General features: G+C 38.8%; 1 long non-coding RNA gene across 1 annotated transcript in view; it reads left to right on the forward strand.

The window, feature by feature from the left end:
* The first annotated feature begins 5,707 nt into the window (after window positions 1-5,707).
* Window positions 5,708-14,025, forward strand: part of LOC139083679 (uncharacterized) — a 111,577-nt gene continuing 103,259 nt past the window's right edge. The window contains exon 1 of the long non-coding RNA XR_011540590.1: window positions 5,708-5,840. This is a non-coding gene — a long non-coding RNA (uncharacterized lncRNA). The remainder of the gene's footprint in view (window positions 5,841-14,025) is intronic.

Genomic DNA, 14,025 nt, shown 5'->3' on the forward strand with positions numbered 1-14,025 from the left:
CAGGTGATGCTTGTTGACTGAAATCAAGAGACTGGGTAAAAGTTAATTAAAGGAGTCTATTTTATAATCAAGGTGAGGAATTCAAATCCCAGGAAACAGTTCCACAGAGCGCTCTAATGAAACTGCTCTGAGGTGTGTGAGTCGAGCTTGCACCTCTTTCAGGGAAGAGGAGGAAAAAACCTTACAACTAGATTTCATATATGTTAAAAAAAGAAGTGGGGAGATAGAGTACATCTGGGCTTTTCTCTAGATTATACATTAAAGGTAAGATAAACAAAATTTCTTGGTGATACATCAAACAAGTTCAGAGATGTGACGTTATCTATGTGTGGAGGGAGGCAAGGAGCAGGGTCAGTAATTATTCTCTCAACATCTGAGAAAAGCAGCTGGGAAACGTGAGGGCAAGCTACGCTTTATCTTTCCCTCTTGGGGATCTGTCCAGCTGGCGTCTTCAGTCCTGAGAAGTGCAAGGTCATTTTGACACAGGCTGAAGATGGGCTGCACGGCTCCTTCAGAGTACAGCATGGATCTTATTGTACTGACTTAAAGCCTATGCAGTTTTGCTGGATTCGCCTATTAGCCCAGGGAGAAGAGTCCCCAAATCTATCCACATTCTGGTGCACCTAAGGTTGGAGAACCACTGGATTAGAAGATAAACTTGAGAAAAACTGAAGTGAGCTTTTTCCGAGTGAATACATGGGAATCTCCCAGGACATCTCTACACAGTATTCTCTATTCTCAGAACATCTCCACAATTCCCATTCCATTTTCCCTATACATCTTTAGAGGAAAATGCCTTGACTAGGTTATCTATATGCATGGTCTCAACTTTCTCTGCCCTAGCAATGTGTTTATCTTATACTATGTTTTTCCAAATTCGAAATATTTCAGCTGCACTTGGTTATGAATGCTGTATCTTTACACTTTGAATTCCCCACTGTCACGGTTCTCCCAGTGTCAGGTGGTAATGGAGTGACTACGGACACTTTTAGGATCTGGTGACAGGGAGCTGAGTTTGGGATACATTTATTTTATCTTTGGTAGATTATTTTGTTTTGTAGTTTGTGGGCACTTCTGTATATACCTTTTTTGCAAGCCATCCAGGTGTGGGAATGGCCTTTAGGAATAATGTGACTACCCATTGTGCCAAAAACAGCATTGTCACACAAAGATGGAGGAGCAAAGGTTTTATTGGGATATGGATGTGTCAACCATCCCTGTTGGGAAAAGTATGCCAGTCTAGAGAAGAAACAAAGTTTCCTGAAATGAGTGGAGACAAAAATAGTCAATGGAAAATTTTTCCAAGTCTTAGGTTCACCAATAAAGAAACTTTTAGTAGAGATTTTTCCTATCCAGATTTAGCAATAATTCTCAAAATTCACACAGCATTACCAATAAGAAGTTTTGAAGCTAAAAGAAACTCTTATAAATTATCAAATAAAACCATGGCAGAAGAAAGATTGAATTCTTTTTTATTCTTTTTGTACAAATGATTTTACACAATTGTTTTCTTGTGAAGAGATGATCAAAGACTATGGAGCCAAAAACAGTGAAAAATAGTATTGTAAAGTGGAGTCAGCCAGTTGGCCAGATAATTCATAAAAATATGTTATTTTTATATATTTTTGCAATGTTTGTGATATGCCAGCTTTTTAAAAATACGTAATTTTGTTGTATTTTCTTTTTTCATTCTTAACAATAATTCACTTTCTAACCTAACTTTATATCTATAACTTTATATTCTTTTTTGTAAACAGAGCCTCAAAATTAGCTTTAGGCCCTACAAAACTAGATCTGCCCCTGGATATGGACTACTGGCTGTTTAATAGTATATTTTGCTGTTGTTTTTCTTTATTCTCTTTAGAGGAGCCAAGTTCCATTCTCTAGTTAAAAATAATTGATTGATAGTAATAATTTCTTAGTTCTTTTAATTCTCTCCCCACAGCATTCAATACTCTTTCTCTCTGTCAATATATACAAGTATATATGCAAAGCCTTCTCTGAATTGTACAGTGTCTGACACCAAGAAATGCCATCACTATTTGTCAGTAGTTGAAGAAAAGGATGTCGGAGAGTATATTGCATGCTACTAATGCCTCTTCTTCTATGGAATATAGTATATGTTGACAAAGATTTTATTATTTTGAATTTTTGATAAACTGGATTACAGTAATTCACTGTGCATTATTTTATAATTATAGTTACATTCTTCAGGAAAATAATCTGTTCCTGGGATAGTATTCATCACTCAAATGTAATAAACTTCATTAACGACATAACTAAATGAAAGCTATATTGACTAAATGTCATACAATATTAATGCAGGTTAATAAGGGTTGGTTTCTGTGAGTGGGATGATAAGATAAAGGTCATTTTCTTCGACAGGTGTGGCTTCTGTTGAGATATATTCATGCACGGATCAGTTTCCGTCCTCATACTGACTGTACTTAGGATGTAAGCCGCATTTCTTCCAAGTGCTAGCTCTGATTCATGCGTTGAGACTGTCTGGGACAGCGTTGAGATGAACTGTGGAGCCCAGTGGGAAATCGCGCCTTAATCTATGAACAGTCCTCTTCATGGCCAGGAAAGGCTGAATGGCAACCCACATCCTCATATTGGCCAGCTATGGATTATGAATCACAGCATGGGGCTCTCTCTCCTGAGACTGTGTCTTGGACACTTGAATCCCTCCCATATAACACAGTACCCGACTGAGGATGTGGTCAAAGGGCTATTATTGTTGAATGGATCTTCCATAACTGTGCTCCATTTTTTCCATTGTATTATTTACCTACTTACTATGTTTATTTTCTGTCTCCTTGTACTAGCATGTAAATTTCACAAAGTATGCATTTCTTCTTTTCTTGCTTTCTTCATTGCTAGAATCTTAGTGTTTAGAAAAGTGCTTGGCTCACAGCTAGCACTCAATACGTATTTACAGAATTCATGAATTAATAAATATAATTGGTGACATTTCACTACCTTCCATAATGACTTTTATCCAGCAAGTCAGACTGCAAGGGGGAGGAGAGAAGTTTCCATCCAACCATGTAAAACGAAATCTGCCTCAATTATTCTTTACCTTCTACACAGCTGCACCCAACTGTTAACCAATTACCTCCATTGTCCTCTGTTTACTCTGCTAAACAGAAGCCTTTTGAATTTTTCAAATGCCCCCATAATAAAACAGCCATAATTTGGAGATGATGTTTCCTAAAATTTCTTCATGGGGAAACCATTCCACATTCACCCTAAATATGAAACTCAAAGACAGAAATACCATCCGTTGATGGTGCCATCCATCTTCCTGACCACACATTCCACATTCCTTGTTTGTTTCTGTCTCCGAAGAAACAACCCAGACAGAGAAACTCTAACCTTGATGTTCACCTGCCTATTTCAGATGTCAAGCAGGGTACGGTCGTGGGCAAGTTAGGAATGGAGGCATCTGGGATAGAAATGGTCTAGGGAAGCTAGAGAGAAGGGAAACTGGATGAAAGTACCATCCTCTCCTAGGCGTATTAACTGCCTGAGCAGTGAATAGAGGTCTGTAAACTGAATCTCAAACCATGCACATAAGTGCGTCTCTGACGTTATTGTTTATTTGTTTGTTTGTTTTCCAAGTAAGATTAGCCTAAGCTGACATCTGCCAATCCTCCTCCTTTATCTGAGGAAGACTGGCCCTGAGCCAACATCCGTGCCCATCTTCCTCTGCTTTCTATGTGGGATGCCTGCCACAGCATGGCTTGCCACGCGGTGCCATGTCTACACCCGGGATCCGAACAACCAGTGAACCCTGGGCCACCGAAGCGGAACATGCGCACTTAACCACTGTGCCACAAGGCCAGCCCCAGTCTCTCATGTTTTTGATGCCCCTGGGAAAGTTCATCCTGCCACCTTACGTGATAAATCCCCTAAGTGTTTAATATGCACAAACTAATTCATTTCCAATTAACTTCTGAATTGCAGAATATTGAAATTCTTAAGGCTTGAGCCCTTGACTTTTGTATTTCAGAGGCACCAAGTATTAGCGATGGCTTTACAATGCTTTGCAGGGTTCCATTTTCAAAGGTTTTTATACCAATGTAAGCATTACTACCAATAAGGCAGCATGTGCTGCTGACCAGAGCGACAGTGTGTTGAGAGATAGAAAGAGAATTGCACTTCACAGTTGTTGTCATCAGTGATACTCCTCCCCCCACCCCCAGCCAGCACCATTGCCACCTCTGTCCCTGTGGCCAACAGAGAGCGCTTTCAATGCTGAGCACCCCTCACTTTAGTTGGAACTGATTCTGGCTCTTGGTCTACAGCACAAGGATGTGCTATCTTGCTAACCTCCAGGGATGATCTTGTCAAAATTAATAAAGGGTGTTATTTTTCCTCCCGTCTTTCTGCCTGTGACTATGTACTCAAGTCTCAAGCTCTTACTATGCTTCAGAGATGTTAAGAATTTGGCGCAGGGATCCATGACATCAAAATTCTCTGAGGCCCTTGGAACACAGATTGCCAGGCACAGCTACAGAACTATTAAGACAGGATCTCCAGGGCTGTGGCAGGTAAAAGGATTTTTTTATGTGACCTCGCAGATATGTATGATATATTTCCATGGGCACCAACCCCCTAAGAAATAACTGGAGAAAGAAGAGTTTGGCTTAATGGTGAGCAATGGGATTCAGATGCTGTGTTTCTTTCTGTTTCTTTCATCCACACAAATATGAAAAGCTGTGCTGTGGTTTCTGACACTTGTCTGATCTCACTTTTGGTAGAAAGAACTAATTTCCTTTGTGAGTATGTTTACACCCGTGAGCTGCCCAGGAGTTTCTGTAGAAATATTCAGTGGAAAATCATGTAAAAATTGTCATGATTTTCGTACTTAAGAATCCTTTGAGATCTCAAGCTATTTGTAAAGGTGTAAATTCAGTGGCTTAGGATACAATTGCTTCCCTCTTTTTTGTGTGCATTCACCCTGAATAGTAAATCTTAGTATTTTATACTTATGAATAATTCATATACAATGAAAAATGCAAAAAGGAAAAGAAGGTGCTGATATTTCCATAAGAAATAAGCCTTAAGCTCCTGATTTGAAAGTCTCATGATGTCAGCCTTGGAATTCTACAACATCTGGATATTTATGGCCTCAACTACAACAGAGAAGATTATCTGTTTATGTAATAAAAATCTTTCAAATTCAGAATGAAATGAAGTCTCTGTTTTTGGATTAAATTTGGCTGCTGAATTTAGAATTTCTCCTTGGCTAGAAAAAGAGAGATTGCTGCCGTTAGTGACTACTACCTGTTTTTGAAAGGTGAATTACGGCACCAAAACAGAGGATGGCTGCCTTTATCCCTCTTAAGTTAATCCACCTTTTCCAGGCTGTTTCAGTCCTCAGTTCAACGCAGGCTAGAAAGATCTATTGGGAAAGAGGTTCATTATTATTAACAATGCTAGGTCGGAGAGAAATTGTGAAGCAGGCAAAATTTGGTTGTGGTGTTGTCAGCAGCTCGTTTTCAGTAGCTGTTTCTTCCATCTGGAAAGCCATAATCTGCCCAGCAGTCTTCAAGCACTAAATGGTTTCTTAATTGTCTTTCAAAAAAAGGGGGGAGGGAGAGGGAGGGAGGGAAGGGCAGAGGGAGGGAGAGATGGATGTGGGATCATCCATTCATACCTTTAACCAAATTTCATTCGACATTTTTTCTTTTTTCTTTAAGGATCGCTTATACTGGACTCATGTTGAATTATGAAAGCCAAGAAAAGAAAAGAAGAGCTACCAGCCATGCAGCAGGAAGCTAGGATAGGAGGCAATATTTCGGTTGGGAGATTTCCTACGTCGTTCGTTGAAGGTATCCACTTGCATTTGTGCCTCTTATGTTTTAACTGTCCAAATCCATAATTAGAAGAATATGGACTAACTGTCCAGGTGGACTAGACATTTATGTGAAATTATTGAAATTATTGAAATAGTAGGGAGTCTTTTAGTCAATATCTTTCATCTGATTTCAGAGGGCAGCATTTATGAAGTGGTGTAATAGAGACTGCCCACAATGATTCCATTACAGAGTTCTAAAAGGCACACCCTAAGATGAAGGCTTTGTTTTGCCTCGGGAAAAGCATGTTTGCTTTTATTAAAGTGGGCTGAGGGCCTAATGATTTTCTGAGCCTGATGTTTAAAGTGCGGTTTTCTTGCCCTTTTTCCTGGCAAATGCAAAATTGCTGACAGATATCATGGCATGCATTATCACTGCTGGCTAGTCGAATATGCAGTTGCCAGAAAACTGGGCCAGCCCTTTTCCACTGGCAGGCCTGTACTTTAATCATGCAAATCTAAATACAGAGTGAGCAAGGGAAAGCAAGTAATTGTCAAGGTGGCTGGGCAGTCGCCTGTCCTTTGAGGGGCTCAGCATCTCCATGTTGCCCTGCACGTCTTGCCCGGGCTCCATCACAAATTCATAAGAACTAAACCCTAGTTTTCATTCCTTTTTTTTAACTTCAGTATTATAATTAGTTGCATAATTATTATATAACAGGGAGCTGGATATTCTATAGGGCATTGTTAATCCTTTTAAGCGTATTTCTTTCTCAGCATCAAAGAGATGTGGTTGACTTCACAATATGTGTGTTTAATTTGCATAAATTCGATGTTAAGTGAATACAATTTTCAATTCACCATGAGGAGCGTTCACATCTCTTAGCCTTATGAATTTATGTAACAGCTCAAAGACAAAGCACTGTCTTAACGTCTGCAATAGGTAAGGATATCGAGCAAATTCATACTTAGGGTCTGTTGTAGTTTTTTCTTTTTTTAACCAGGGTGATCACTAGGATGATTATAATCAACTACAGATTAGTTATGAACAAAAGATTTCTTTGACTTGCAGCATATTAATCATTCTAAGAGTAAATGCACTTGCAGGTGTGAGGTTTTATTCAACAAAACTGTTATTAAATATATATAGTAGTGCATAGCTGTGTAGTCTTGAAACTCATCACTTGTGTGTGTTTTCTCTTCTGTAAAACAAGATTAGATCTGTTTCAAATCTGATTTCAAATTTGATTCTCTTATTACATTAGTGATTACAAACCAGGACTTATGTATATTTTTTCAACAAATATTTATCAACCATATTTGTACCTGGCATTTATATAATAAGCAGTGAAGTATTTACAGGTAATATTTAGCCCTGACAACAATTCCGTGAAGTGGGTATTTTATCGCGATATTATAAAGGAGGAATGTGAGTGACTCTCTCAAAATCGAACAGCTCGTGATTGACCAAAATGGGACTCAAAACCCAGGTGTGTGTGTTTGTGTGTTAAACTTTGAGACCACTTCCCTGTATGTATTTTTTTATCCAGTGCTTATTATGAGCATAATGGTGTGTCGGACTTTGTGACAGATAGAGGTAAAATACCAGATCCCTTTCCTTAGAGAATTTGTATCCTAGTTAAAGAGGAAAGACATGCAGAATATTAAATGACACTGAGAATTGATAATGCAAGCAGTTTCAAAAGAGTGAGAAGAAGTGCCAAAGGAAAGGGAGAGACAATAAATTTCGTGGGTTCCTGTACATGGAAAGAATCAGGGGACCTTTGGAGGGACATAGTCAAACCAAGAGAAGAAAGACTGGATACGGAGCTCCAGGCTTCTCAGGAAGGGATGGACAGGGGTTCCCAGTTTCTAACTGGCAGTGACTATACCCTTGTCTTTCTTCAGGACTTCCCCAATCTGGAGGTATGATTCTAGAATAAAGAAAGCCTGTTGACTGACCATCTCATATCTTTTAAAGCTGAGAAGCAATACCTTTTCTCAGAACTAGGAAAATACCATAAAAGATTTTTAATTTAAGCGTCCATTGTGGTGCTGGCCCTGCATTGTGATGGATGACAGCAATTGCCTCAGCTCTGGGCTAAAATGAGGGGCACTGAGGTGAGGGACCAGGCAGTCAGTTCGTCCCTACAGTTGCCCTCCCCTTTAAATATATATTTTGTGACTCCTCCTCTGCTCTCCTCAAGTGAAATCCATGGAAAATACATATCTTTATCTGTGTATATGTTTTTGCGTCTAGATCAAGTGTATAGCGTTGCTCACTTCAGAGGGTTGGCATTAATTCAGATGCTTCTTTATTGTTTAAATTATTAAAGCCATTATTGTTTGAATTGTTAACTTAATTTAGTAATGTGCTACTTTTCTAATTCCCAAGGAGTGACATTTAAAAAATGTTTTCCTGCATCCTGTTGAATCTATTGAACTTCGCATTTCTGAACAGAAATAAATATGAATCAAAGGAGATCAGCATCCATTCTTATTTTAGAAAATCCTAGGTGGTCTAAAAAGAATGAGAAGAAAATGGTATTGAAGATACCCATGGTTGGTTAGCTCAGTTGGCTGGAACATAGAGTCAGTGCAGGCCAGGGGATCAGCTTAATCCCTTGGTGGCCCTTTAGTTATGATCAGTTGAAAAGCCTCAAGCTGCCTGCCCAGACAAACCCCACACAGCCTCTTGGCAAAAGCATATCATTGTTCTTAATGGGAATCAAGTGACAAAGTGTGGCCGGTTCAGTGAAACCCAAATTAACTGTGGAGGAAAGAGGGCCCTTCACATTAGGGATGGCAGTTAGCAATTGCGTCATGTGTGAAGAGAAGCAGTATCTTCCTATGGTGCAATTTAGCTTTGAAATATTTCTCCAATATATAAAGTGGCAATCCAATTGTATACATTATTTTGCCAACCCTTTACTGCCAAAAGTATTGCTGGAGAAGTCCTTGACCAACCTAATTTTCGCAGAATGGATTGTACAAAATAAGTAGATTTTTAGATATTCCTAAATCCATGCCCAAACATAGTGAATATTGGATGAAGGTAGGTTCTATTTTGGCTCCAGTCTGATTGCATTTTTACAGAATTATGGAAGTTACTGGAAAAACATATTTGATCATAGAACAGAAAAATTCACTTTTGTAAAAATATAGTTTTCTCTGCATTAGTTCATAAATTCAAAGCCATTCCAAGTAAAGTGACTATAAGGGTTTGTTTCTTTTGTGTAATTTCAGAAAGAAAAATTGAAGTTAAAAGTTTTTTGGAAAAATAATCGTGCAAAAATATTGTTCTGAAAATGAAGATTAACAGGAGTAGGGCACTAGTTTGACTAGAGGGTATTAAAATTTTCCATTGATTAAAACACGTGAAAAGAAAAACCAGAAATAAATCAATAAAATCGAATAAAGGCTTCTGATCGTGATACGAGTATATGAAAATTTTACATAAAATGACTCCGACATTTTAAATAATTGATAAAATGTGGACTTAGTCAGTTATTAATATTGGTATAACTGGCTAGCCATTTAGAAAGAAAAATAAGAAAACTTCTTACTGCATTTGATGCATTAAAAGAAATTCCAGGTCATCAAAATTCAAATATCAAAAATACATTTGACAGGTACTGGAAGAAATCAGAGGAAATGTTTCTCTTAAAAATATTTTCCTGAAATAAATCCAATATTACTAAAAATATTTCTTAAAATAAATCCAAATTGCATTAGAAGAAATTATGAGAAATAGTTTCTTAAAATCTTGGGTTAAGACTGTCACTAAAATGACAAGTCACAAAAGAAGACTTATAAATTTGACTACTTGAAAATAAAGCCTTCTAAATGTTCAGGATAATTATTTTTAAAGTCAAACAACAAATTATAAACTGACAAAATAGTTGCAGCACATATGAAAAACATAGGCAAATTTTCATAATATGAAAGAATTCTGACAATTAATTTATTAAAAGTTCAGTAAAGTCTTTAAAAATTTTATGTTTCAGGAAACTGATATTTTACCCAGCATTGATTCTTTTACCCTGTTTAACATCACAATGAATTAAATCAAGGCTTGAAAAAATAGGCACAAAGGAAAATAAAATGAGATTCAGTTTGAATTTGCAACTTCAGGTTTTTTCATTTCTTTTTCCTGAAAAATACATAAAGATAGTCCTACTTCTAGGGAGGTAAGTATCACCGGTGGCTTTAAAGAGCATAAGGTCATTTATGTAGTAACCCTTGTGTCCTGGCCTCTTGAATGTCTCATCTCTCATACGTTGATCAGTTATCAATGTATATAGGACTAGGACATTGAGTTTTTCTGGAAAGGATTGGGAGGTGTTTAGGGAGCTCAAACAGGACCCCTTCCTGGCGGTGACAACCTGCACAAGAAGATGCCTCAGACCCATGCAGCAGCAGGGATTGGAGTTGGGGGCTGGGAAGACCATAGATTATGGAGAAGGCTCTGGGCGGAGAAGGCGAGAAGCTAGAGGGATGCAGAGTAGGGCTTCCTGGAGATAGGGTTGCCCAGCCTTCACTGATTTGGTCCTCCTTCTGCCATTTATAAGCCAAGTGGGTAAATTTATATCACTGAATTTTAGAATTAAGAGGGCTCTTAGCTTTGCGGTCTATCATTCTGCACAACCCAGAGAGCTTTATGCCTTGCTCCTACTCTTAGTGTCACTATCATCTGTTTGCATGCCTTCAAACAGCATCTAGGAATTTCCCACCTTCTGCAGGTAGCTCTTTTTTTCCTATTGAAAGCAAAAACCAGAAAGGCAAATTCATACCCATAACTAAATCATCTGGGTTTTCTAAGTCTGGTTTGCTTGTTTGTTTGGGCGATTCCAAGGCTTGAATTCTACTGATTTAAAACTCTTCAATAGGGGGATTGTGTGAGAAAGGAAAAAGGAGTTGTTTTCTTTTCACGATTGTTATTTTCTCACAATAAGTAGCGATTATTTCTCAACCATTGACGGTCCATCTAGGCGTCTCTGTCTGGATGGGGATGGGCGGACAAATTCCTAAATTGAGTAATTGTACTCAGAAAGCTTGCGAACTTTGAAGAGATGAAGAAAGAAGGTGAAAGTATGGGCTATCATATCATTCTGCTTTCCTCTAATGGACCTAACACACTTTTGGTAAAGTCCTCATGAATCTATTTATGTCATGTCTCTGTCAAAGTACCTTTACTGTCTGAGGACATAGTACATACCCTACAGAATGCCAGAGGAACCTGACATTTTGAATGTTCCATGGATTTTTTTCATTAGTGGAATTAAGAGCCATGCAAGGCTCTTTGAGATTTTCCTGTTGAGCAGTTTAACTTTATAAGTGAAAAGCAGAGGAGCAAGGGGTCTCCTGATCAAGGCCCAGTTTCCCGTGCTGCGTCCCCTTTAAATTATATGTAAATGACAACCATGTGGTCGAACTGTGCAAACACTCAGGTATTCCTCCATCACCTGCTCATTATATTTAATGTTTCCCAGGTGAGAAACTCAAACCTACTTCTTCCAATTATAGTTAATTATGTCGGTCCTAGTAACTTTTATCATAGATCTTGAAATAATAAAAGCTAAAATGGCATACTTTTTACATAAATAAGCAAATAAATAAAACAAATCAAGTAATCAAAGTCTGACTACTGAGTGGAGTGTTTTTACTGCCAAACCTGCAACTAGAGTCTAGACTCGGGGGATGACGTTCGGGGCAAGAGATATGATGTAGGTCTTTTAAAACCAAAATATCATGAACTTCTTGTATTAGGAAAGCAAAGCCTCGGGGCACTGCTGATTAACTGGCCATCTTTGGGCTTGTGGTCACATAGCCAGTAGCCAACTGGAGATGGTCTCCTGTGGTCACAGGGACACTACCTGGGGTTGTGGCAACCAGAAGCCTCTGCTGCATTCACATCATGGCACAATAAAGGTTATGGGGCCAGTCAGGTTTACACTGATGTCAACAGGCCAAGTGTCCAGGCTGGGTGTCAAAGTAGGTGGCCAGATCCACGTTTGTCAGGGTTGACCATGTGCCAGGCATTTCTCTGAGAGCATTACATATATTTATTGATTTAACCCTCATCAAACCAATGGAATAGCTCAGTTGATTAATCTTTACCTCACAGATGAGAAAAATAAGGTACAGAAAGGTTCAGAAATTTTCCAAGGTCCCAAAGCTAGTAAGGTGGAGCTAATTGGATTAAACCAGACAGTCTGGTTGTGGACTCAGGTTCATATTTACTGTGCTGCCTACAAATAAGAACAATAAATTGGATTTTTAACATGCCTAAGGCTATTCTTTATTGTATAATAGAGAAAGAGAGAGGAAAAGAGTTTTTTTAAGGGAAGAAAGCAAAGTTTCTTGATACGTGAGTAGGAAATTTTTCTTTCTTCTTCTTTCTCTCCTCGTTCCACTCATCCTCTTCTTCTTTTTCTCCTAGATATGGTATCTGGGGAAAACCATGAGAGGTGGTACTTTTAAATGATAAAGTTTTAGTACATAGACAGAGAACTCTCTGCCTACATTACTAATCACTATTGCCTCAGAGATCCTTGTGAGCAATTTAGTCTCCCTCATAGCAAAATGAATGGAGAGAGCACATACAGTTGCTGGTTAGTGGACAGAGTCGTTTTGAATATACAGACACAGCAGAGACCTGGTGACAGATGGAAGTGCTTCAGGCAGCAATTGCCATACACACTCCTCTATCCGCACCTCCATCTGTCAGCCGAAGTGTGTTACTATTTTAAGACTCAATTTATCCATTTGGAGAATAATTTTCAGGCTTGTTCTTAAGGTTAAAATGAAATCTGTAACTCACCAAAACTTTTTCTTTTTGCCACTTAATTTCTTCTCTTTTCACTAGAAGTAAGAATTATTGGGGTGAGGAGATAATTATACATTTTTTGGAGGGTAGGGTGTGCTTGGAGGGGATAACAATATTAAAATTTGATGCCAGCACAAAATAAAAGTAATTAAAAAGGGGACTGAAGATATCCTGCCTTCTGCAGAAAACATACTGATTTGAAAATACAGTCTGATGATAATTCATGAACAGGAAAGTCCAGACTCAAAATAGAAGTGTCCATTTCCACCACATCTATAAAGCACCTATGAACCTAATTCTTAAATTTAAAAGGAATATCCAAGGAGTGACTACTTAGCCAATGGCTTTTTTTCTCCCTCACATTCGAAGAGCCTAGAGATTAGATCAGCCATAGTCTTGCTTCGACAAAAAGAGATGAACAAAATGTTTTGCCTGTGTCCTGCAAAGAGAAGAATCTAAGTCAAGAGAGTGAAGGCTCAGTCTAAGACTCATAGGAAAGGGAATTCAAGGGACACTATATTGCGTGCTCCGCTCAAGGTAACAGCTAAGAAAGGTTGCCTTACTTTTGCCTAAAAACAATCTCAGATGTGCTTCCTCTTTTAGATTAACAAAGAAAATAAAAGACTGCAATGAGTTCAAAGGAAGTCAGTCTTATTCATTTACACCTTAGGCTGAGCCCATAATAACGCTCTCAGATGGACATAATAATGCTCTTGACAGACATCTTGGACACTGGCGTCAGGACTCATGTAACACTTATTGTGAAGACTGTCCATTTCCAACTTTCAGCAATGGAGCTCCCCGAGGAGGAATGAACTCTCTCCCATCCTCCAAGAATACCTTATGTTTTCCCCACCCTTTCCTGGGCTCCTCTCAACAAAATTGTCCTTTCTTTTCTCTGCTGCTTATGTAAATCCTACACAGCCTCTGAATACACGTCCATCTTCTCCCTCCAGGAAGTTCTACCAGATCGCTCCATTCTACAAGCACCTCTTCCTCTCTCTCCTTCTAAACCATATGAAGTCCAGTGGTCAGTCAGGGGCCTCTAGTATACTGACTTGTGCCAGTTAAGCAAGAAGACACTGAGGTGGGGTTAAGAATATCACCGGTGTGCCTGGGAAAGATAATGGAGGAGAGAAGTAAAATGGGGCAGGAAAAGCCTCAGACTGTGACAGAGATCTGACATCTGGAGAGAGGGGAGGAAGCAGAATTGGACAAGGAAACTCACCTGTGACACAGATCTGACAGTCTCAGCCAGCCGAAAAGGGAATTGGGAGCAAAGATTGCCTATTAGAAGAGTCTTGCTGTGGGCAGAAATGGTCAGACTCTAGAAGCCTTTCTGTGCTCAGTCCTTGGCTGGGGTTGTCCAGGAAGAGCCTGACATTTGCTCAAA

Source organism: Equus przewalskii, chromosome 5 (genome assembly GCF_037783145.1).
Source record: "Equus przewalskii isolate Varuska chromosome 5, EquPr2, whole genome shotgun sequence".
Classification (NCBI taxonomy): Eukaryota; Metazoa; Chordata; class Mammalia; order Perissodactyla; family Equidae; genus Equus; species Equus przewalskii.